Source organism: Maniola jurtina, chromosome 1, assembly GCF_905333055.1.
Source record: "Maniola jurtina chromosome 1, ilManJurt1.1, whole genome shotgun sequence".
NCBI classification, from domain to species: domain Eukaryota; kingdom Metazoa; phylum Arthropoda; class Insecta; order Lepidoptera; family Nymphalidae; genus Maniola; species Maniola jurtina.
In genome coordinates this window covers 2,515,292-2,542,406 of record NC_060029.1, presented here as the reverse complement: position 1 = coordinate 2,542,406, position 27,115 = coordinate 2,515,292, and the positions used below count along the sequence as shown (strand labels likewise).

General features: G+C 37.5%; 1 protein-coding gene and 1 long non-coding RNA gene across 5 annotated transcripts in view; one reads left to right on the top strand and one right to left on the bottom strand.

Annotated features, from left to right (window-relative positions):
- LOC123866035 (insulin-like growth factor-binding protein complex acid labile subunit) overlaps positions 1-27,115 on the bottom strand; it is a 376,912-nt gene that overhangs the window by 30,778 nt on the left and 319,019 nt on the right. The window lies entirely within an intron of this gene.
- Positions 22,118-25,932, top strand: LOC123866410. The gene is made up of 3 exons (XR_006796187.1): positions 22,118-22,129; positions 24,627-24,629; positions 25,869-25,932. It is a non-coding gene; the product is annotated as an uncharacterized LOC123866410 (long non-coding RNA).

The window sequence follows — 27,115 nt, the reverse complement described above, 5'->3', positions numbered from 1 at the left end:
CGCATTACGTCTATCTGAGAAACACATAGTTAATAATACTCTTTGATGAGTGAAAACTCGTACGTTAGGTCGAGAGCGATCGCCGAAAACCGCTAAATAGCCAAATTCGGCGAATATTACCGACGTTAGCTTTGTCTTAGCGGAATTCGGCCATTAATAACGTTCACAATGCGGTCGCCGGCGGCGGTAATTGAACGCGGTCCATCTGTTATCTCACCTTTGTTAATGAAATTGCCTGTACACTAATTAATCGTGTACAGTTTACATACACCTTAACCGGTCCGTCAAATAATAATCGTATGCCGTGGCATTAGTATGACCCTAAAACGTGCTGGGTACTGCTCTGGGTCATTGATTCACTTTAGGTACATCGAGCTTTTTCTTTATTAATCCAGATACAAGTTACCCCTTAACTGCAATCTCACCTGGTGGTAAGTGATGAGGCAGTCTTAGATGGAAGCGGACTAACCTGGAAAGGTTATGGCAGTTTTTTTATTAAATCCTCCTTTGGTTTCTTCACGACATCGTACCGAAACGCTAAAATCGCTTGGCGGCACGTTTTTGCCAGTTGGGCGGTAACTAACCATAGCCGAAGCCTCCCATCAAACACAATTTATTTTTGAACTGACATGAACAAATTTTTCTTTGCGAGCTTCCATCCGTATTTTAACATGGGCGCCAAACGGAACAGCTCTTTTGAGACCATCTACTAGTGACATGGTAGTGCCAAGGTAGGTACCAAGTGGATTAGAAGCTCTATTTTTCACTTTTAACTTGATACCACATACTTCAAACCGTTTCTGAGAACAGGCCTTGACACACAGATGGATGGAAAACAAAGTGATCTTATAAAAATTCCATTTTCCATTATGAGGATCTCTAAAAATCATTAAAAGATAACCTAATTTCGCGAAAAGCTTGGCTGAAATACGGTTAGCCAGCCCGCGCAAATACACAATCTGAGGCCTTTAAGTTAAAACACAAAGGCAGTATATTCAAACCGGTCCGGTTATAATTAATTTCACGTGCAACACCGGCCATGCTCTTGCATATTATACACGAATATTAAACTGCCTTAGAGCACCAATTCACGAGCGAACTGTATCATACCCGTGGCGTAGGGTTGTCACAAATTACTTAAAAATTTTTCGACAACTTCCATAGACTGGTAACTAGATGCCAAGTTTTGAAGCATGTTCTTATCAGTGTACTTAGTCTTTGTCGCTATGCAAATGCGTATCACATACGAGTATTAATATATACGTTTGTATTCATTTTAAAACCACATAATATTATATACGTTACATTTTAAAATAACGATAAACGACAAATAACTATTTATAAAAATACGTAGGTATATTCTTTGCCTATTTGGAGTTTTATAATATCTTTGGTAAGTTCATCTTTTACACAGTGGCATCTAAATGAAAGTGATCATCTATAGATGATCTGCACTGTTCAAGATCTACTCGTTTAAGACAAGATATTTTTTAGTTCAAGACAATGATTTAGGAACTCTCGTAGCCATCAACTAGTCATTGAATGAAAAAAAAAAAATGTTTTTTTGAGATATTTAATTTTTTTTTTTTTGATAATGGGGTGCCATTATCAAAAAAAAATTGATTAAGTATACTTTGTCTTTAGACAAGCGCCCTCCACATTAGGCCGCATCACAATCACTTTGTGTCAATTTTAATGTTTTCTACTTTGTTTTAAGTTTTTGACAACCCTATATCATTGAGTAAAAAGGCTCTACGTCAGATAAGGACAACATAAATTCCTTTATAAAGCTTCGTCCCTTTCGTTTAGTCGTATACGGTCCAATCGTGATTTGGCCATCTCAGAGATAAAATGGTAATTCTGACAGATACATTTATATCCCCGGTACCACAGAGTTAGATAGCTTAGATAGGGAAATGGATTTTAATTTCACATTTACATGTACACTGAATTACTATTCAGATTCCAATTAAAATTTATCTACTGATTGGTATAACGATAATTGAGGTGCAAATGTATTTCTGACTATTAATTATAGTGTTTTCGGTTAAAACTTGTTTGGTAATACGCTTATATGTACTTAATTTAAATATTTGTAATTTCAATATTATATTATTTCCGAGTCTATTTAGCGAATACAAATTAAGTCCAAACTGAAGAATCCAAGATCATCATGATCAACCCATCGTCATCGATGTATATGTGTGGTGATAGCTCGACATGCACCTACTCTAACTTTTCGGAGTTATGTGCGTTTTAAACAAATATTAGTATCACTTGCTTTTTGGGTGAAAGAACACATCGTGAGGAAATCTGCATGCCTGAAAGATTCTCATATTGTTCTTAACAGGGCTCTCTCCGTCACTCGTTTCATACAATCGTAGTTCCAATTTCAATTGAATATTAAGCAACCAAAGTCCATGAAATTTTGCAGACATATTCTAGAAACTAATATCTGTGTCTGTGGTGTTTTAGATTTTTCTAAAAATATGTAGTTTTATAATTACAGGGCTCAAAGATTTGTATGAAAATTTTTAAGACCGCGTAATGTTGAAACCGAATATTTTAACAGAAATCTGGAAAACAACAATTCGTTTCTAGAATATGTCTGCAAAATTTCATGGACTTTGGTTGCTTAATATTCAAATGAAATTGGAACTACGATTGTATGAAACGAGTGACGGAGAGAGCCCTCTTTGCCAATTGACACTTAGCCAGCGTGGTAGACATAGTTTAAACCTTTCTCATTCTGAGTAGAGACCTGTGCTCAGTAGTGAGACAACGATGGGTTGATCATGTACAAAACATGTTTGTCATTAATGTCTTACAAAGTCTTACAGAATCAGGGCCTGAACTTTTATTTTATTTACCTAGGCTCAACATTTTCATAATACATACTTAAAAATAAGCTAGTTTTAGTAGTTAGTAGGTAACTTATAAGCTTAGCTTAGAGTAATTGTCGCATTAGGACTCCCTATAAGGATAGTGTTATATTAAGAACAGATAAACAAATAAAAAAATTTGTTACAAAATACAGACACCAATAAAGTAGGCACTAAAATGTAAATGATTTTAAAATAATTTCAAGAATTTACTGCCTCAATCTTGTTTCATAAAAATAGAATAATTAAGGACCAATTTATCCACAGTCGCGAAACCATCGCAAATATATTATGTACTAGCTGATGCCCGCAGCTTCGCCCGCGTGGATTGGTCAGATCCCCTGCAGCATCAGGATTGAGGAGTTGGACTCCAAATTTTTTATGAAACAATGTCGCAAAGTTCCTCTATCGATTAAAAAAGAAATGACGCAAATCGGTTCAGAAATCTCGGAGATTTGGGTGTACATAGGTAGAAAAACACAACTCCCTTTTTGAAAGTCGGTTAAAAAAGTAGCCTATGTTACTCCCTGGTCAATTCTCTACTTGTCTGTGAAAATCCCGTCAAAATCGGTGCAGCCGTTCCCAAGATTAGCCTTTTCAAACAGACAGACAGACAGACAGACAAAAATTTTAAAAACGTGTGATACAGATATAGTATCGTTCAAATAACCATATGACTTTAATATGCGGTAGTTATTTCGAAATTACAGACAGACACTCCAATTTTATTTATTAGTATAGATTATGTATAAAGATTTTAATAAAATCTCCATGAAATATTGCTCAAAGTCCTTAAACGAGAGTGATGTAATTTCGCACCACTCTCCGTACGTAAGTGCTGACATTCTTTCAAACTCACAACAGGGGCAATTCATCAAAACCGCGGCAAAGTTTCACATTTTCGCGCGCTTAATTTTCTTTGCCAAAGTTACATTACAGATTAATAAGTTCGCTGGATGAGGCCAGGCGATATTAAAATTTTAAATAATACGAGTATATTATTACTTAAGTGTGCTACTTTTTATTAAGTTTAAATCCTACTAATACTATAAACGCGAAAGTTTGTATATGTATGGATGGAAGTTTGTATGTATGGGTGGATGTATGGATGTTTGTTAATCTTTCACGCAAAAACTACTAGATGGATTTGGCTGAAATTTGAAATGGAGATAGATTATTCTTACCCTACCTTTGATTAACACATAAGCTACTTTTTATCCCGGAAATTAATGAGTTTCCAAGGGATTTTTAAAAACCTATATCCACAGGGGCAAAGTCGCGGGCATCGACTAGTAAGTATATAAAAGGGAAAGCTGACTGACTGACTGACTGATCTATCAACGCACAGCTGAAACTACTGACTTTTCAAAAATTAATTTCTTAGTGGACGTCTAGGTATATCATAATAGCTATCTGGACGCCTTTCAACATGATCCGTCTAGTATAGTTTGAGCTGTGCGTTGATAAATCAGTCAGTCAACATTTTACATAGAACCAAGCAATTTCAAGTACAATTAGGGTCTCTTGAATCAAAATTAAGTTTCCAGACTTCAGTAAGCATTTAGGTACTTAGGTACAACTTAAAATTTCTAGGCCAAATTCATGGAATTTGAAACCTCAATCGTTACTTGTTATGTAAATGAAAAAGAAACTCTCTAATAAATTTCTTCCAGAATATTAAAATATCTTTAAGTCACATAAATTTAAATTTACACGCATAATTTGGACCTTACGACTTTGTTATATACGAGTATTATTATGATGAAGTTTGATAATTTATTTCAAAAGTTCCACCGTGCCTACAACACACATCCTACTAACCTACTTATTTGCGACTTTATATGTATTTATGTGATAGCTTAGTGGTTGAGACATCAGCATCCTAATCGGAAATTCGAGGGTTCGATGCCGAGCTCGTACCTTCCTTCCTCTAACTTTTCGGAGTTATGTGCGTTTTAAGCAATCAATTATCACTTGTTTTAGCGGTGAAGGTAAATATCGTGAGGAAACGTGTGCCTGAGTTTTCCATAATGTTCTCAAGAGGTGTGTGAAGTCTACCAATCCGCACTTGGCCAGCGTGGTGGACTATTGCCAAAACCCTTCTCATTCTGAGAAGAGACCCGTGCCTTGTAAGTTGTACTGTGCCAGCGATATGTTCATCAAGATCATTATGATATTGAAGCAAACTAACAATGTCTAGTAGGAACTTGTATAAAAATAGATTGAAGTTGTTAATTGTTATTAGGTATGTGTCTATTACTTTAGAACTATGGGGCCTCTATAGATAATCACTGATCTACAGGAAATACTCTAAGCTTGCTCGTATGTCCGCAATAATCGAACGCACTACAGTATTACTGAGTATTACCGCGTATTACTGCGTATTACCGGGTAATACGAGCGCTCTGCGGCTCCATCGGCGTTCCGTACGTAATTTAGCAAATTATCCTATCGGTTAAGAGATAATTTGATGTTTCATTTCGAACTGCTATAAAGTGGATACTGCTAATGCACCAGCTTTCAATGGGATTAAAGATTTATTACAGTACTTAACATTAGTTTACAACAAATTATCTCTAACGTTATATCAAACACATCAAACATTGTTATTTGTCAAAAAATATCATACAATTTTTACAAATAAAAACATAGCTAAAGTAACATATCGGCAGATTTCACATAATATTGATAATTATAGGATAATTTCGGCAATAAATTCGGTACTAATTCAAACTCATAGTTACTGTACTAACTTAACGTGCTCTCCTAGGTAAGAAGGAAACGAAAAGGCCAAATTATTTTGTACTATGGTTGTGGTTGTGGCTCGTGTGATATGACCTCAAATAGTGCACTAATTACAAAAGTTCTAAAGGATCGAAACAGGGTCGAAGCGAACCCCACTTCAAGATATAATCTAGATAAATAATAAAATAATTAGCAAGCATGTCAAAGAAAAAATATAAGAAAGTGTGTAACTTAATATCGGCTAATTGCAAGAAAAGCTACTGTTTACCCATTAGGAGCTTCGCGAAGAGTAAACGAATTAACAGACGCGGAGCTAACAAAGGGGCGGTAAATTCGCTTTAAAACACACGGTTCAGGTGCGAAAAAGCCGGCTATTAAGCGAAATTTATTAAACTTGCGGAACGCAAAAGCCGTGCAATTTTAACTCGGGAATAATATACAACGCGATTGTGTATTTTTTTGGTGGTGTTACGGATTACCGGTTAATGCTTAATAGTCGTTGACGTTTTTAACCCTAAGTGCATATTTTTGGGAATAAGTGAACTGTAAATGAGTGAATAAATCCTCACTCCAGTCCGCACTTGGCCAGCGTCGCGGGTTATGGCCTAAACCCTTCTCATTCTGAGAGGAGACCAGTACTTAGTAGTGGGCCGGCAATGGAATGATTATGATAATTTCTAGATACCGAGATAATGACGTTAGTTTTGTCACACACACACACCTTTGAAAACATTATGAAGAAAAACTGTCAGGCATGTAGGTTGCCTTACAATATTTACTTTTAAACCTTTTAAACTAATGTGATATTAAGTAATTGTTTAAAACGCATGTAATTCCGAAAATTCAAAAGGTTCATATACAGGATCCAACTCCCGACCTCCCGAATAGGTGACAGTATCTTAACCACTAGGTTATCATGGCTCTCTTAGGATACCAGAGCTTAACCAAGCAGATAGTGGATTGTTTGTAAATCAGTCAGTAAAACTACAGTACTTTTTAGAAGACATTAACTAACATAACATAAGCCCGGTATAACAAAGTTGATCCCAGAGCGCCCCACGGACCACCAAATACTTACATCCCATTGTTTCAAAGCGATGACACCGTGGTCCCGTCCAGTTTAAATTAAGTAACGGGTTTATTAAAACTGTTCTATTCATTCAGACACCGGGCCGGGTGGTCTGTATGCTTAGTATGAAATTTTCCATCTCACCAACGTTGATAGAGTTCGAGTATTGAAACACTGTAGCGTCAAAGTAAAATAGACCTCAACAATCTTGTTTTTAAATTCATAACATCTACAGCTAGCGCTCTAAGTGGAAACTTTTAAAAATTCAAATCGGTAATATCTCCTGAATTTTTGACTTTAAATTAAGAAATAAGTCCAAAAAGTTATCATCAATTTTGCCGACAGCTATTCGACATAACATATGGTGAGAAGTCTAAAAAGTAGTAAACCTTTTGAGTTAATGCCTAGTGATTAGTGAAAGTGTTGAAAGAACACATGCACAAAGTATATCAGCTTTGATCAAGACAGTACTTCAATGGACAATTTCTTAGTAAGTATATAGATAAAATTTATAAGCTTAGATTAAAGTAAAACTAAAAATAATAATAATTAATCAAAAATTAGGCTACATCTATATCGTAGTCTACCGTAGTAGTTTCGACATTCGAATTCTATCAACGTCGGTGAGATGATTCAATCTCATACTAAGTACACTGACCACCCAGTGTTATCGATAAGGCGCAACACTACCGATATCGTGCGCATGTCGATGTTATCGACGTTAATTATAATAACTTTCGAACATCGATACAGATATGTTAGGGGACAATATTTCATATCAATCTTTTTGACGATGTCTTTAAACTTTTTAAGACCTCCTTGGCGCAGGGGTGAGCGCTGTAGTCATGTGAGTGGAGGTTCCGGGTTTGAATCCCAACAGGGGAATCTAAAATTCTTTTATCCCATGCAAATATAATCCACACTAAAATTATAAATGCAAAACTTTGTCTATCTGTCTACTAGCTTTTCACGGCCCATCCGTTTAACCGATTTTGACGAAAGGTCGGGGACGCACATAAGCTACTTTTATCCTGAAAAATAAAAGATTTCCTTTAGGATTTAAAAAAAACTAATTCCATGCGGTTGAAGTCGCGGGTATCATCTAATAACATGATAAGCGCTAGTTTATAAATTATAAAAAAAGGTATAGTATATTTTTTTACCATAGCTAACACAAAGTCTTAGATAAAATAAAGCATCTTATTTGATCACAATCCGAATATCGGATACCTAGATTCGATCCTTTGTTGTCAAGAGAGGTATTTGCTCGGGAATTCTTTCATGTCACTCAACAATCTCGAGCCTGTCGGCAGAATCGTTACTTTATTGTGTGTTATAGATTCTCTGTTTGTGTGAGGTACAATGTCAACCCAACGAGCTTTCGCTTCTCGCACTATGATTAAGAGCTAGAAGACATTTTGTTCTGAGAGATTATCCTGCCGCCTTGCTCTAAAATTGAGATTACCAGGTATCCCAGGCACGCATACCTTTTCAAGTTATTAAAAATTTATCATTTGATTTAACGGTGAAGGAAAACATCGCGAGGATATCCCTGCACCTCTAACAGGAGATCCGAGATCCGTTGAGAGCCGACAAAAGGTTGAGATAACGATAAAGTATTATAAATAATTCAAACCAGCTGCATTTTGAGTACTTTGCCAGCTACAAAATGACATTTTGTAGCCCTGGATCGAAAACTGAACCCCCCAAATAGGAGGCCAAAGTCACCACTGGGCTTGCAATTTTTTTTAATGTCTATAATTTTACTCACCTCTATGACCGCGCGGAGCAACAATATCCTTACTCTGTGCCAATAACTTAATTTTTTAATTAGGTATTGCTGCTTACCTGAAACAATGAAATACAGACGATTTATGATTTGATTTGTTGTTACATTTATTTCCCTAAGAATCACCCGTTCCTGAGATATCGCGAAAAACTTTTAAAATCGCGATGTCTCAGAATGGCGATTCTTAGAAAAAGTATTTTTGTTGGTAATTTTGTGATCTACAATCTTTATTTAACCTGCAAAATATCCATTTTTGTAAACTTTGACCTTGAATATATTTTTCCCTCAAATGTGGGATCGATGGAGACTTTTGACAATTCATTTATATTGGTGTTCCCAACATTCGTAGTTCGTACTAATTTTTAGCTCTATTCAAATTATTGTATCCTTGAATGTCTATTTTGACCGGACTATAATATAATTTATATGTTTATATCCCATAGTGAATTTTTTTTTTTTTTTTTTTTATAAATAAAGAATATTAGCCATGTTAAATGACTAATATTCCCCTTTCCTTTCCAACTAAGCGTCAGGCTTGTGCTAGGAGTAGGTACGACAATAGTGCAACGGGCGGGGTTTGAACCGTCGACCTTTCGGTTTTCAGTCCGCTCCTTTACCGGTTGAGCTATTGAGGCTCTAAATGACCTTAACAGTTTCAAATATATTACATTTTAAGATTGTAAGTATCTATTACACTGCTTACACAACTCGTTCGCCTGCTCTTAGTGTACATGAGAACAAAAGGCCGCTCGAAGCCGTTCGAGAGCTCTTCGGATTGCTTCAGGACAAATATCAATATTGTTGTAGTAAATACATAAAAATATTAGATTTACGGACCTCCCTGTCTCCTGTCTCCTCGCACTTTTACTATTGCTCTGTCATTTTCTAGTAGGTACGAAAGTTAGGTACTTTAGTGCTTTAAGATTGCAAAGGTGTACCTGTACAGTAGAGTCAATTGTAAAAGTTCATCGCCTTCTAACAGTTTTACCGCACTATACCTACCCACTATTAATCCATCGTATCATCCAATTTTTATTCAGATACCAGTTAGCTCTTGTGACTTGACTGCAATCTCACCTGGTGGTAAGTGATGATGCAGTCTAAGATGGAAGCGGACTAACCTGGGCGGGGTATGCCAGTTTTTATTAAACCCATAACCCTTTGGTTTCTAGTTCTACACGGCATCATACCGGAACGCTAAATCGCTTGGTGACACGGCTTTGCCGGTAGGGTAGTAAGTAATTAGCCACGGCCGAAGGCTCCCACCAGACCCAGACTAGAGAAAATATAAGAATTATAAAACCCATATTTCCCCTGCCAGGAATCGAACCCGGGACCTCCCACAGCGCTCACCACTATGCCAGGGAGGCCGTCGCAACTTGCATCGTGTGCGTTAAGAATAAGAATAAGTAAATCCGCAGTACTTAGTTCTGAAATATGTATTCAATTTTAAGTGACTTCCACCCATTCCCTACACTATCACATTATCACACTATCACACTAATATTATAAACGCGAAAGTTTGTGTGTATGTGTGTATGTTTGTTACTCCTTCACGCAAAAACTACTAGACGGATTTGGCTGCAATTTGGAATGGAGATAGATAATATCCTGGATTAGCACATAGGCTACTTTTTATGCCGGAAAATCAAAGAGTTCCCACGAGATTTCGAAAAACCTAAATCCACGCAGGCGAAGTCGCGGGCATCGGCTAGTCTGTACATATAAAACATGGTAGGTACTGTTTTAATTTTATAGATAAGCAAAAGAATGTAAAGTAAAACAAAAACACAATAATTTCCTTTGTTTTCAAATTGCATAGTGCATCGCGCCTCGCGCCGCTACCCTCTATCGATCACGGACAGACAAAACAAACGAGCCCTGCAGGCCGGGAACTTCGTAACGCATTATCTAAGATTTCTTGAGCCAATCCGTTCTGGATAAGGCTGCAGTACAAGTTCAACACGACAGCGTTATTTAAAGAAAAGTTAGTACTAGGATTTTAGGAGTGATGATTAAGACTAATTTTTGTAATAAACTAGCTCTTGACTTACTTTATCAAGTATTTATAATATAATGGCGAAAGTGTCTTGGTTTGTCCTTCAATCACGTCGCAAAGGTGCGACGTGATTGAAGGACAAACCAAGGACTTTGCGATCCAAGGATTGACGTAATTTTTGCATGGATACAGTTTAAAGACCTGGAAAGTGACATAGCCTCTTTATCCTGGAAAAATAAAGAGTTCTCTCAATATTTTTCAATCCACGCGGACGAAGTTGCGGGCATCATATTATAGTAAATGAATATAGTGAGAAAATTTTGAATAACGGCTGGCCAAAGCTCTATGCGTCAACTGAACAAGCAAAAGTACTGTTCGTCGTACTACTATTAGGTAAATAGTTCGGCCACATTATGAGAGATATCAAATATGACCTCTTTCAGCTCATTATACAGGGGAAAATATCCGGCAAAAGACCACTTAGCCGAAAAAGAACATCGTGGCTCAAGAATTTTCTCTATCTCTCTTTCTCTTTTGCGCGTAGCATCGTCCAAGGTGCAGATACCTCTAATGGTTGCCAACCTCCGGCAGGAGACAGCATTTTAAGAAGAAGAAGAAAAAGACCGTACTAAATCGTATTTTTTGACATGACAGTTGATACATAGAGTAAGTGTGGCGGGTCCCTTCTACACATCATGAAAAGTGCACAGGTGTTTTCTCGCTGCGCTTCAATCTTAGGGCAAGCGCTAACGAGCGTGATTTATGCGGGTGCAAGCCGCAATCACGCGCCATTGTAGCGGCGGGCCGGAGGTAAGATATGGAGGGCGGTGAGGGATTACAACTATTGGCTACGCGAACACGACGCCGCCACGTCATAATCGCGATGTTACTGACAATTAATAGCAAGTTAGTTCCGCCTGGGGTCCCAAGATGCTGGAATAGCGACCTCCCTTCGTTGGAAGACCTCCCACTAGGCGGATAGACGATATCCAGCGAGTCGCAAGGAGCCGCTTGATTCAGGCGGCTCAAGACCGTGGCGAGTGAAAGTCCTTACAAGTCCAGCAGTGGGCGTCTATCGGTTAGTAATAGTTATGATGATGACAGTTGCGTCTGTACAGGAATAAAAATGCCACATGCGACCTTTACTAAACAAAGATTTACTTGAATGGGTTAGTTCTTAGGACTTAAGTATGGATTTAAGAAGTGGAACCGTCAAACTAATTCTTGATACTTACATCAGTTAACGGCCGAAATTAATAATAATTAATCTATATGTAATCTGTCGATAACTTACTTAGCAATGTTGTTATTCGTCATAAGTCTTTTTGATTAGGTTAGGTTAGAAAGAAGAGGTTAGAAGATAGGTTAGTTCAGTTTAGTACAAACAGGGATGTCTCGGAAGTAGAGAAAAATTTAAACTCGCGTCTTGGTTTAGAACTACCCGTACCACGCAACTCGAATTCGGGTTGAATGGCTACACAATACCTACTAATACCAATGTGCTCTGCATATAATCTTTAGAATTTAACAACTTCAGGGTTAAAGTTCGGTCCTGCTACAGTTAGGGTTTTAGTCGTACCCCATTCTTCTTAGTCGTTAACGTTACATTAAAGTTAAATTTCCATGTATTAAATATCGAGAATTTAAATAATCCGGGCAGCATAATTCGGTGCATTCGGCCAGCATGCCTACGTGAGGCGACCACATGCTCGGCATCCCTGCGGTTCGCGCCGCATTGCCTGGGTTAGGAACCTATCACATGCCACTTGCAGTCGCTTAGAGTTAGTGTAGTAACATTAAGGTACCTACCTACTAGTCTTAGACATTACTATCACTTCAAAATGTAGGTGACCACTGAGAATATGCATACGACGAAGCAACTTTTGAGGGCGTTTCAGACTAGCGTTTTTGCTGCGCGTATTACTCTCGTTTTGGCATATACTCTTATGAATTTCGTGCTTTAATGAAATGAACTCCTGAGCACACGCTCATTTCGGCGAGAACTAGCAAGACCAGCAGAACAGCAATATACCGTACGAGCTTGTATCTACATAATATTGTGCTCGTATGATAAATGCCCGTGTGACAATAACAAAAGACGCACGTATACGCGAGTACATCAAAGAGCGTTCGTTTTCCGTTATCTGTGGTTCGGAATATCAAAAGAAAAGTTGCGAGAAACGATAACGCTCGTCTTTTAGAAATGTTTTACTTCCTTAAATTTTATTATATTATAGGAGCAGGCGTTATTTTGCGGAAGTCCATGATATCAAGGAACCAAAAGCTTACTTTGCTATAATCCGCCAAACCAACGAAATCTGTATGGTACGCAGCACCACACAAATTCCAACACCACTAGACGCGCGTTTCGCCCCGACACCGGAGCATCCTCAGGAGATGTAGACCTTACAATGTCTAATTGCAAAGTCCTTAAATTTTATCAAACACACTATTTATTTCGATTAAAACAAGACACGCCACTAAAATCTGAAGAATTAGAGGTAAAAAACTAAAAGGAATCTCTCATTGAAGGAAGCAGCAAGATATTTTACTTTCGTTACAATTGTGTTATTCTCAAATCGGACGCCGTAATTTGAAACATTTCAATTCCTTAGCAATTCGCCTTTCAACTGGTGTATTCGAATTAAATTCCTCGCCCCTCCGAGCGATGGAATACCGAAAATGTACAAATTAAGACTCAGAGTTTTGAAGGCGAAAGGGATTTGGATATTTGTGTAAACAAGAGCTAAGTGGCTGAAACATTACTTAAATGCTCAGAAAACTAGCTTGAAAATATTCGAAAATCAGAATAAGATTGCACATTTTCAAGAAATAGTTTCGGAATCATCTTTAACATGAAACACAACACCACTTTTTTAATTTATAGACTAGCGCTTTGCTGCAATCAGATCTGCTGGCAAGTGATCATGCAGCCTAGATAAAGCGCGCTTACCTACAAGATGCCTATTCGCTCTTGTTTTAATTGGTAGGAAACTTTAAGGGAAACCGGATTGTATTAGTAGCAATCACAGATCGGGGAAGAGTATTCCAAACATTAGCCATGCGTTTCAGAAATGAAAAGCGTTTCGTGTGTGTAGATGGAATGTTGATGAAGGAAACTTCCCCGACGCGGACGTCTTTCAGTTCAGTAGTAAAATGGTGAAGGTGAATTTTCCGGGATATGGACGTAACTTTAGTGGAAATTCGAGAATTTTTCGCAATTTTCAATTCGTCCAGCGATCAATTAGAAAAACCCAGGGTTTAATGGATTCAGATGTCATCGAGTTGATGGATCTCCCGGATAAATACATTAGGGGGTAGTTAGACAGTGTGTCCCCACTTAAGGCGGTCACGTCTGATCGATGGCCGTGGAAAAACGTTACAGCCAAAGAATGTTATGTAAGTTAATAGAAATGGCTTTAATACCAGTAGCTCGATTTCAGTAAAATGACAGCTACAGTGTGATTATTGCAATCACCTGCCACTTACATTGTCAAACATACGCTCTCGCTATTGGTTACAAGTTACAACGCATTGTTGCAATAAGAATAGGTACCTTAAATTCAGCCAGTCACAACAATTGAGATTGTAATAATGATTTACTATATGAATAATATAATTTGAGGCAGTTTTTCCGGAATCGATCCACGGGCAGTCGACTGCTGTACTCTGACAGCTACAGTGTGACGATCGTAATCCCCTCTGATTGGCTGAGTATTTTAAACTAATCATATAAAAAATTAAAAATACCCGCGACTTCGTGCATGTGGTATGTTTTTTATCCCACGGGAACTCTTAATTTTCTGTGGTTAAAAGTAGCCTATGCCTGTCTCCAGGAAGCATGAATTTAGGGTTTTTAAACGTCCACGTGGATATAAGTTTTAAGAATCCCGTGAAAACTGAAAATCCCGTGAAAATTTTCCGAGACAAAAAATAGTTTATATCCTTTCCAGGGAGGGATGCAAGCTATCTTTGTGCCTTTCATAAAAAATAGTTAGTAAAAACCAGCAGACAGACATAGAGATGGTACGTAACAGTGAATAAATCTTATTCTACAACATTTTTGTTAAAAATCAGTTTCGTTGTAATCATTTAACATTTCTACACTTATTCTGAATTCTGTGGGTCAAGCTTTTTTCGGGCTTCCCGAAGAAATAGGCGCGGCTATATTATACAAACAGCCGGACTGTATTACGATCTTATAATTTACTTTATTTTTTGCGGCTTCTCAGGTCAAATAAATAGGTCAGGGAAGAAAAATGATATTATAACACACTAAAATTCTCATTACGTTTTATTGTTATGTCAAGATTTTTTTCCTCCATAGTAATTTTGTAAAGCGGGGATATTTTTTTTAAATAAATATAACAAGCAAACGATCAGGTGGATCACCTGATGTTGAGTGATTACCGTCGTTCATGGGAGGAGGGAGTTGATCCCACAGTTTGCATGTGCGTGGAAAAAAGGATCTGGCACAACGGGCGGTCGAGTAGACCGGGCACCGGCCAGGTGGTGAGTGTGAAGTTGCTATTACTTAGTGGTTGAGTACTTCAGCCATCTTCTATCCGGGGGTTCAATCACCTCAAATTTTTCAGAGGTAGGTATGTGCGTTAAAAAGCACTAGCTTTAACGGTGAAGGAAAACATGCGAGAAACCTTGCATACCTTAGAGTTCTCTATAATGTTCTCAAAAGTATGTAGTCTGTCAACCTGCGATTCTTCTTATTCTGAGAGGTTACCCATGCTTAGTAGTGAGCCGGCGATGGGTTGAGATGATAATGATGACAGTAATTTTCAGTAGAAATAAAAACCATGTGTTAAAAATTAGTCAAGTAAGTAGTTAATAGTTGTGTAGGTACGTTACGATGGACATGACAAAATATGAGCTCGGTCGCTATCATACAGTGTTAAAAACTTTTATTTATTTATATTTATAGACCAGCGCTTGGCTGCAATCAGACCTGCTGGCAAGTGATGATACAGCCTAAGATGGAGCGCGCTTACCTAGAAGATGCCTATTCACTCTTGACTTGAAGGTACCCACTACCCATATATAATTGGAGGGGAAACTGATGGTGGAGGAGCGTTCCAAATCCTAGAAGTTCGAATTAAAAATGAGGAGGCAAATCGCTTCGTAAGTATACGTGGAATTTCAACTACTGAGTTAGCGAAAGAGTAGGCAGGGCTGTCTGACCAACCACTGTAGAGGAATGGAAGGGGTGACCCAGTTATTACTGTGGGTGACCCAACAGAAGGTAATATTATTATGTATTTTGTGATAGTAGTCGCAACTTGCAACTAGGCTGGGCCAAAATATTATGATGCATTGTTATTAAAATGCAAATCAGTTTGTTAAACCATACATGTAGGTACATTGGACGTTTTTGTTCAAACAAACAAAATGCAAACTACGTAATCAAGTGACCGCAAACAATGCTACCAAAATGGGTGCATTTCGTACGGAGCATTTTAATGTTGCCAGATCGTTAAACAAAAATTCGGTTAACGGAAATCGATATTATTCAATTCATAAAACATAAATTATGTTGTTTGGATACTGCATATTGTAGCGTGTACGCCGGTAATGGATATAAAATTTAACGGGGCGAATAACAATAGGGTCTGAAATTAAAGTAAAGTCTGACACACATGAAGCGCGTGACGTCAGCGCGGCTGTCGATGCCGCGTCCAAAGCACTGCCGTCTGTGTTAAATCTAAGAAAACTTGAGCTGCAAAAAATATGTAATTTCAGAAAAGCTAGGTAAGACCAAAATATACCAAATTAATGTACCTTTGGTCGTTGAGCTATGAAGCATAATTTTTTAGAAACATTACTTTTTAAATTCCTTATTTTTTTGGCAATAACTCAAAAAAAATTGTTACGATAGGTAGTAGGCTTCGAGAAGTTAATATAATTAAAAGGAAACGTTGCGAATGCTTTCATACTATGAATAGCGCACTCCTTTCATCGTTGCACGCTACAATTTGACGTGCTTGATGCAATGCACTACTTCTATTAATCGTCTACTACGATCAATCGATTAATAAGATGAAGTGGAGTCCGAATTTTAGTTTTATTTGTTATCAAAAGGAGCTGTGCTTTGCTCCACTCCATTTTGTTTTTCTCTAGATTGCGCCATAATGTTCCTTGTAATACCAAATCGTACACGTGAAAGTGCGCATTTATTGTGACGTCCTGTCAAACATTTTGCTGTCAAACCGCGATTCCATCCCACGATCTGTTTGTTTCAGCCTTTAAATATGCGCTGTGTTTGTTCCGTGCATTCGGGTAAGCGATGCAGTCACGGAAATGTCAGTGATTAAACCCTAAAAAACTGCAGAGTTACGAGGTTCCGTGCCTTAATGCTGACACGTAATAACTTCAGTTTGATTACGTTACTCTATCCGAGTATTTATATTCAATCAATTTCAATCCTTAATTGCTGAATTACCAGATTCTAGGTCAGAGTAGATATAACGTTTGAGTCTATTGCTAAACTAATTGACCCACCCTGGCTTCGCTCAGATGGGATTCTTGAAAATCCTTTCAGCCATCTATGTCATAGAGAAAACCTGCATGCAAAAGGCAAGTCCTTTGTCTTTGTGTACGCTGGATCTACAAATATGTGATTTTGCTTGAAAGTTTTTTATAATATAACCTAGAGTTATGGATTATCAGAAATTCTGTCAGATAGGTAATGTAAATACTTAACTAAGTACCTATTAAACCAGGAACCATAAATAGGTTAATGTAATATTAAGGCGAAAAATCGGTCAAGTGCGAGTCAAACTCGCCTACCAAGGGTTCTTTAGCTAGGAAGAGATACAATAGGTAGTTAGTTTTAAATAAATCTACTGTGTCAAAAAGAAATATTTCTTATGTAAGACCTTTGTAAGACCGCAAATCTCAAGTTTGTTTGTAAAGGTTTATCTGCTACGGATGGACATATTATAGTTCCATCATAAGAATTAATTTAAATGAATAAATATTATTTTATTGTACATCACAAAAAATCAGTAGGTACAGAGACGAAAACAAAATCATAGGTACAATTTTTAAGAAATTTGGCTCCCTTGTCGCTACCTATTCCTTTTTACTGAGTTTATTGTGGACTATAATATCATCTTACAATTCTGAGTATTAAAAGGTGTACAATTGTACCTACTTTGAATAAATGATTTTGAGTTTGAGTTAATATTTTGGTAGGGAACCCTGAAAGCGACTGCGCTTGGCAGTTGGCGTGTGTTTACTTTGAAGTCCACGCTTCTTTGCGGCAGAATGTAGGTTTGCTTTGACATAAATGTGTTTGTTTCAAAAAAACCTAGCGCTGCTATGGAAGTAGGTAAACACGGCTGCTAAGTCAATTTGTCGGTACATGTACGGTTACTGGCGTAGTTAGCTTGCAGCTTGCGCGATATCTACCTTTTCAATTAAAAGCAGAGGTGTAAACACTGTGTATTTTATTTGTGGAGGTTCTACGTTTCTTTGTAGTTACCTAAGTCCTAGTTACTACGCCGTATTCCAAGGTATCCAGTTTTTTTTTAAGGTTTTATTCATAACTTCCGTTTTTTTTAATTCATCCATTCTAATAAGACTATCGCGAGAAATATCTAATATTTAATTGACGATAACATTTTTACTTTCCGATACAATTGTCAAAATGTAAATTTTTACTAAGTTACTAGGTCACAACAATACAAATTAAAAAAAATACGAATGAAGACGATTTTGTCCATTTAGAATTGGTTTAGAGCATTGCTTACGGTAAATCCAAATCGAAAAGCATGAATACCATGCTCTAAACAGTTGTATTATTTTTGAATAAAACATTAAAAAAATAGAAATAGAACAAAAACATAGATTAAGTAAATAGATTATTTTGAAAAAAAAAAAAAAACAAAAGTTGTTCAAACTTCAAAAAAATAAAAAATAAAAGATAAAAGATACTTTTGTAGAGCAAAATTAAACGAGCATGTTTTAATAAAAGCCTAATACATAATATAACAAATCCTCCAATGTTCTAACGTACAGAGCTTTTGTCGGAGCTAAAAATCTGGAGCGTGGGAGATAAGCCGAGGCATGATATATTTACATGGCAATCTGGATGCACTGGCTCGGCCGTCTTACTAAAACTAACATTATGTTTTCAGTTTTCTCATTCATTCATTTTTAGAGCAGTTCGTAGTGTTTCAAGAACTACCTGCCACCTCGACTTGCGATAGGCGATTGAATAAAAAAAAACAATCGAATAAAAATAGAACGAACGATTCAAAATCTAAATCAATTTTCCAATCACATTTGATTTTATATTCTTTCGTCTCAGACCCACACGCTAATATAACAATTGAAAAACAATCGATTGTTTTTCGATTGTTCAATTGTTGTGTAATTGTAATTGAATTGGAAGCAACATTTTGAACGTTACATCCGTTAAAAAAATGTAGTTACATATTTTTATTTATTCACTTAGAATTCTTTATCACGCACACAAACATATACATATACAGAAGACACAGAAGAAACTATACACGAGGGTGCAAAGGAGGCTTTATTGCCAAAGCAATCTACTTATTCTCAAATCGCACTTAAAGCTTACTTACTTCAAAAACAAAACTGTTAAATGATAGCGAAAATCCAAGTACAATGAATGTTTCTACTGTTATTAAGATCTTGGATCATCTAATTTCCATACCTCTACATTGATAACGAGTAATAAACGATCGCGATTTATTCACTAGCCCGCTCCCTTTGTCTAGCGCTGCACTGTGCCGCGCTGTGCACTGTGCAAAGGCGGCTTTAATGGCGCCGATCTGTCCCCGTCGAGTGCTTCCTTCGGCGACATTCTAATGGACTTAATATCTTACCTCATTTACCTAATAAAAGTAAATCATTCCATGTTCAAGAACGTTAATATTTTGTATTTGGAATTGGCAAAGACCTTTTCAGTCTACTTTCTAGGTGACACAGAAAAGTTTTTCAGAAAATACGTCCGTCCGTATTTTATGAAAAACATTCCAGACCACAATCAAGTAAAAAATTAGATATTGTGAAAAAACTGATTGCCAGCTGAGTGATTACTGATCACATTATATTCCACTTCACTCCTTCACGCTTTCCAAAAACGCAATCGTGAAACTGACGTTAAAATTTAAATATTTGAAAAAAGAAAAAAAAAACCACAGACAAAATTAAATAAAGATAGTCCTAAAAACTTTTTAATTCGTAAAATTGCAGACAGCATACAAAATAAAATAAATTCACGTTGCATCGAATTACTCCGTTCCAAATTCAAACACTTATACCGTCGGATGGGACGACGACGGCGGAGGATTTTACACACTTTATACAAGATCACTCAACATAATTAAAGCGTACATTGAGTTATTTACGCGCCCGCATGTGTCGGAGCTCGGGATGGGTAACGACGGGGGAGCGAGCGGTGGGCTTTTGCGATCTTGAATTATTCTTGCAATCAATTGGTGTAAAAATGTTTGTAAATACAATGTAGAGCCTCGATAGGTCAACGGTTGAGGAGCGGACTGACTTCCGAAAGGTCGGTGGTTCAAACCCCACCCGTTGCACTGTTGTCGTACCCACTCCTGGCACAAGCTTTACGCTTAATTGGAGGGGAAAGGGGAGTATTAGTCATGATTAACATAGCTAATATTCTTACTAAAAATAATAAAAAAATGTGGATTTAATACTATTCTATTTAAGTTTTCAGTAAGTATAGACATTTTAATCAGCCAACCCGCACTTCGGCAGCGTGGTGGCCAAGTGCGGATTGGTGAGAGTGGCCATACGGCCAAGTCCTTGTCTCTCTCCTCCCTATAAGTCTATTTAACCTAGAACAAGGGTGCCGTAGTCAATCGCAATTCGCAAATTGGTAGACAACACATACAATTTACTTAAGGTACATACAATTTAATTAAGGTTCTCGTTAAGTTTAAAAGTAGGTAATTTATTTAACGTTGACTTTAATATAAAAGGCGCTTTCGACACTACAACCGTGCGTCAAGTGCGGTCCCATACATTATCAAGTTGGCATTCATTGCAGGGCTGTTTAATTCCTTTTTTATAACGGCTCGCTTGCGTCTCTCAATAAATGTCCGTGGGTTGTACATTTTCGAAAGAAAAAAAAAACTGTTCAAGTGCGAGTCTGTAAATTTTCATGGCATTTTTATTATTTGTTGTTATAGCAGCAACAGAAATATATACTCTATGATTTTTTTAAGTCTCTACCTGTTACGGTTCATGAGATACAGCTAAGAGACAGACGGATGGATGGACAGACGGACGGAGGGATGGACAGCAGAGGCTTAGTAATAGAGTCCCGTTGGCAACCTTCGGGAACGAAACACAAACAATTTCAACACGTGCAAACAATCCTATCAAAACTAAATTAAAATCGGTTCATTCGTTTAGGCGCTACGATGCCACAGACAGATACACAGATACACAGATACACAGATACACAGACAAACAGATACACAGATACACACGTCAAACTTATAACACCCCTCTTTTTGGGTCGGGGGTTAAAAACACACGTCAGTGTAACTGCCTTCAGTTCTTGTAAGACAAAAATAAGTACAAGCAATTCTATTGTTTATTACAAAACTAGATGATGCCTGCGACTTCGTCCACGTGGATTAAGATATTTATAAAATTGTTAACTTAAGATATATCTAAGCTATTTCCATTTCAAACAGCCAACTTCAGTCATTTGTGCTGAAAAGGAGTATTGAACAACCAAACTTTCACACTTTTTCTATAAGCCAAATCTAAATTAAAATTATTTTCCTTAAATTCAATTTACAGACAACTCTTGTCTTCATAATTTATAATTATAGACGTATAATTTTATCATTCGTATTCCGTTAAATTAAATTCCAGCGGCAAATAATCTTATCATCATTCAACGGTCGTCGACAAAGTACAGCGTTATTCCCTAAAATGGACACCCCAATTAATTATTGCTCTAAAAACCCTTTTAACCTCGTTCCAGCGAAACGTAACGCCAAAATGGGAGTGGTCATCTGTCTTTATAAGTAAGGGCTACATTAGTGGCTAGTATCCCTTCGGTACAACTAATCTACTTACTGACTGAAACTATGTTGATCGTTAGGGGTCTCTTAGACGACAGGTTATGTATCAGTCAAGTGGCATTTTCAAAAATCCATCCTTTGCGGATGGTTGCGACATAGTAATGGAAATGTTTATATTATGCCAATTTTTTAAAATTTTGTATAGCAACATCATAGCAAAGCCAAGTGCCTTTGAATCGTCATTGAATCTACTGCAATGGTTCAGATAATTAAAACGTCAAATTCAAATTCAATTTTTTTTTAATTCAATTAAACGTCACACTTACCAATAATTGTTGAAATTTAGAAAAACGTAGAATAAGTTAATGTAAACAAACGAACTCGACTGAACATCAGGATGTTCAATACAAAGTTGTACTCGTCTTTATGTAAATGCGGATTGGAGTTTTGAACCTATCAACTGTCTTCGAAAGTTCAGAGCTGGAGCGTTGCAGTTCATGACACTTGTAGGACAATGTAAAGTTTGAATTGACCTGTGCTAACAACTAAGGTAACGACTTTAATTGTATAGCTATTACAACTGTATTGTAGAATAACGTTTTGTAGCATGTGGCGCAGCAAATTCAAACTTTTATTTTCGTCGTGTTTCTAAAAAGAAAAAAAATGAGTTTTTGGTTATACCTGATGCGTGTTTGTGCATTGCCTATTTCTGTCTAGGGTTCTGCACTTACAAAAAAGGAACCCTTATAGGATTACTCGGTTGTCTGTCTGTCTGTCTGTCTGTTAAGACCCGTCAAGGGAATCAAAACCCCCTATACCCCCTATACCCCCCTACCTACCTACCTACTTCGTCCAAGGGCTGGGCGTTGATAAGTCATACAGTAGTCAGGAACTTATTTCATGTAGTTGCATAAGATATTAGATAATTTCATTGACTACATCTCAAATATTGCCAGCGGTCGAATTTCTGCTTATTCTAAAACATTTTTACGCCACTGCTATTACTTTGTCAAATATTGGAATCGCATATTCAAAGGTTGAAAGCAAACTGATACGGAACGGATGCCTTTCATGTATACAGTTTGCGAGGAACATTTTCGGCGAATCTCCTAGTATCGACAAGCTGTATGCGGAAAGGCTGGGCTTCAAAATGTTCGCTGCAGTATCAGCGAGCGGCCGGGGACGTAAATATCGTGCTGTCAACGTGTCCCGGGAACGAATTGCTGCCAGACGGAATGCCAGCACTTGATAATTGCTATGCAAAGCTTGGAAAAATCAAAAACTTTTGGGCACAATTATTTGGTCCGTAAAAGCCTTCGATGAAGAATTAGTGTAATCATCATCATGATCAACCCACCGCCGGCTCACTACTGAGTACGGGTCTCCTCTCAGAATGAGATGGGGTTAGCCATAGTTTACCGCGGTGCGCACTGGCCAAATGCGGATTGGGAGACTTCACTTACACTTGAGAAAATTATGGAGAACTCTCAGGCATCAGACATGCAGGTTTCCTCACGATGTTTTCCTCAAAAGATTTAATCAGATTATTAGTATAATGGCAAGCGGCGATAAAACAAGCGGTAGTAGCCTAGTGGTTAAAACTTCGGCTTCTTATTTGAGGGCTCCAGGATTTAGTCTCGGGCACGCACCTCTAATTTTGCTAACACGACTACCCAAATAATAAGGAAAGTAATGTTTTCAGGGATCATGAATTGTGTTTCTTTATTCCACCATAAGTTTTAGATGCCATAACAGATTTGAATATAATATGGTAACTACATCATCCTGAGTGACAATAGCAATAAAATTTTTGAAAAAATTAAATATAGCGGCTGTGGTGTGCTATGGCTGTATTTTCAAATGTGTTTTTTTTTTTTTTTTTCTTCAGTTCGGTATTTGGCAGGGCACTCGTGTTTTTAAATTTTTTAATCACCAATTGTTTCCCAATTACTAGCAATATAAATAAATGCCTTTATAGCTCAGTTTTTATGGACTCGTTCCTTAAGTAATTGGCAGGCTGATGTATCGGAGCGCAAATCGGTAGCTCCATTACTTCTTTGATCAGAAGAAGCCGACAGGCTGTGCTGGCCTTTGAGATTGGCCGAGTAGGATGAGAGCCGGTAAATGATACTATAAGCAAAGGGCTTTTCTGTGTTAAAGAAGTATGCAGTGAGACTTAATAGCTCAAATATCTTCTTTCGGCAAAATACGAAAAGGCGTGAATATGAAAAATCTGTAAGTACCTACCGAATTCAATGGTCCTAAGAATTAACAGTCATGGAAACATTATCCCTACACTAAAAAAATATGCATAACTTTGGACTGATGTCAAACTAGACGACTAGTTGAGAAAAAAAAGGTTGATACTCTAGAGATGGATACAGGAGGCGAATACTAGGAGCCTCGTGGACCGAATTTTGTACCAACGACTCTATGCTCCAAGAACTTGGCATTAAATAACATCTTTCGGCGTTCGTACAGAGTCACATACCTACTAAAGTGCTTTCGACACGTTTCCCAGCGTGAGAATGACTCCATCGAGCGTCTTGTAGTGCAGACTGCAGAGCAACGTGGAGCTACCAGAGGGCGAAGAAGTTTGCTCAAGCGATGGATTGACTACATTAATGTGGGCAGCCCCTTGTACGAGGGCTATCGGTCAGCAGGGAGAAGTGACGAATGCTCTTCAGGCGCATAGATCTGCCCCCAAAGACGTCACTTCGTGATGACCACGCCTACTCTGTTACGACGAAGAAGATAAAACACTCGGACAAACAGTTCATCAGCTCTCAGATTACATCCCAACGATCGACCCAATTTCCGCATTAAAATTGTGCAGGAAACTTGTTTACATCCGCTCAGTTAGCTCTAAAGTTCTGCTACTAATTGACTCTAATCTTGCGAATGCAATGCTGATATTTTTTCGCTTTGTACCGCGCAAACTTTTCTTTATAAAACCTCCGTACAACTTTTGTATTGAACAACAAAACTGAATTTGAACAACAAAACTGTAGAGAGGTTCTATCTTTCATCTACTAAAGAAAATCAATGCCTGGAGACAGTACAACGAATAGACCTAATATAACGAAATGACTAGGAAGTACATTTTTATTAAAGAAAAAGTTGCCGAACGTTTTTGGTGTCTCAGAATAGTTTGGAGTACTCGGTGACCGATCAATTAACAAAAAACAAATGACAAAGTTTCATTCCACAAATAATTTTGGCAAAATTATGAATCATTTATTCATCGTTATAAAACTTCTGAATTACCAGACAAATTGTCATTTCATAAAATATTATTTGACAAACAATTGATTTGTTAATACTGTTAATTAGTAAAACAACATTTTTTTTTTAAATAAAATGAATTGTTTGATAAAATGAACTGTTTGATAAATACCTATTTTATATTTTTATTTATTGGAGCACCCCGACTCGGATGGGTTAGGTTAGAACTTTGTGGTTTTTTTTCGTGGTTATTTCGTGGTCGCCTTTGTGGTTATTTTTTTTTTATACCACCCAGAAAAAGGACCCCGCGAAGCGTTCACTAGGTGGGAAGACGTGAGACGACATCGAACAACTCGCAGGATTCTGAGATTCAAATTATGCAAGCGATCTTCAACTTATTGTCCTGTCAGGACGTCAGGAGCGAGGAGACGTCTTAAGAGAGAATTTTCACCACCCGAGCAAAGCCAGAGTGGACCAGCTAGTTTTCCAATAAAATTCCCGAGCAAAGATATTTTTATACTACCCACACCATTACAATAAACGGCGGCCGAAATTATCTCATCCCTCCGTAAGCACCGACAATAATTGTTTTCCCAGCAGACTGATTCGAGCGGGCATGTAGCAAATCCGTCCCAGAGTAGGGTGACCAATCAGCACTGAGCCATACTGCGCTGTGCTGTGCTCTATCGCTCCTCTTAGATTATAAATAACTAGCGACCCGCCCCGGCTTCGCACGGGTGGACACTACCACGAAAAATCCTATCTATTTTCCGGGATAAAATATAGCCTATACGGATTCGGAAGAATCCCTCTAAGTAATGGTAAAAGAAATTTTGAAATCGGTCCAGTAGTTTTTGAGCCTATTCAATACAAACATACAAAAATACAAAGGTTTCCTCTTTATAATATTAGTATAGACTAGCGACCTACCTCAGCTTCGCAGGGGTAGCTTATTAATATTTTCTTAGAGATCTCTAATTTAAAAAAATATATAGCCTATGTCACGCAAACAAAGGTGCACTCTCTATTCCCACACAATTTAAGTCCGATGGGACGAAAATCCGACAAGACCGGAGATAGATAAGGCGCAGGACGTTACGTACTCTCCGAGGCACCAGAAAGTTAGCTTAACTGAGCACAGCACAGCGCAGCATAGCTCAATGTTGATTGGTCACCCTAAAACGCGTCGTCAGCCCAAAGGGTCCGCCAGTAAATCTTGCCGTTCTATTAAGATAATATCAGCAATTCGCAAACATCCCATAACCGCGCACAAAATGCCCATAACTAATCCCCTTGCGTTTGTGGGTGGAGAATTTTTGGCGGATTAATTAGAATTCCGTGTTACATTTCACGTGTCGTTATTGAGGTCCAGTTGCATGATAGGCGGTTACGATTTCATTACAATAATATAATTAATCTTTATACTATTATTTAATTAATCCCGCGGGAACTTTTTGATTTTCCTGGATAAAAAGTAACCTATGTGTTAAGTTAGGTACCTATAAGCTACCCAGCCAAATCAGTCCAGTAGCTTTTGCGTGAAAGAGTAACACACATACACAAACTTTCGTCACGTCTTTATAACATTAGTGTCATAGTGTTATGTGATTGCAAAGAGATAAAGTAAGTAAAATTGTAAATGCCATTTTAGTATCTGAACATTTTTACTTTTTAGTTCGTTTATGTGCAAGACACCCGTGTTTTTATTTTTATTTATTACGCCTTGTTGAAAGTGGCTCGAAAATGCTGATGAATAGATTTTATTTTTGTAAATACGAATAAAGTGAGTACGATAGCCCAAGTTGCCAGTACATTTAGTGCCCATCTTAACAGGGCTCTCTCCGTCATTCGTTTCATACAATCGTAGTTCCAATTTCATTTGAATATTAAGCAACCAAAGTCCATGAAATTTTGCAGACATATTCTAGAAACTAATATCTGTGTCTGTGGTGTTTTAGATTTTTCTAAAAATATGTAGTTTTAAAATTACAGGGGCTCAAAGATTTGTATGAAATTTTTAAGACCGCGTAACTTTGAAACCGAATATTTTAACAGAAATCTGGAAAACCACAGACATAGATATTAGTTTCTAGAATATGTCTGCAAAATTTCATGGACTTTGGTTGATTAATATTCAAATGAAATTGGAACTACGATTGTATGAAACGAGTGACGGAGAGAGCCCTCTTAAATTACAACTCGAACCGACTGCGGTACGGTATCCGCGATAACGATTATTGCTCCGTATCTCAAGTAACGCCGTGGCATTGGAATTAACATGGCCCGAAGTTTATGGAGTCATTTCAGGGGAAAATACGACCTCGTCCCGTCTACTCGGAAGTTTCCAGATCGGGATAT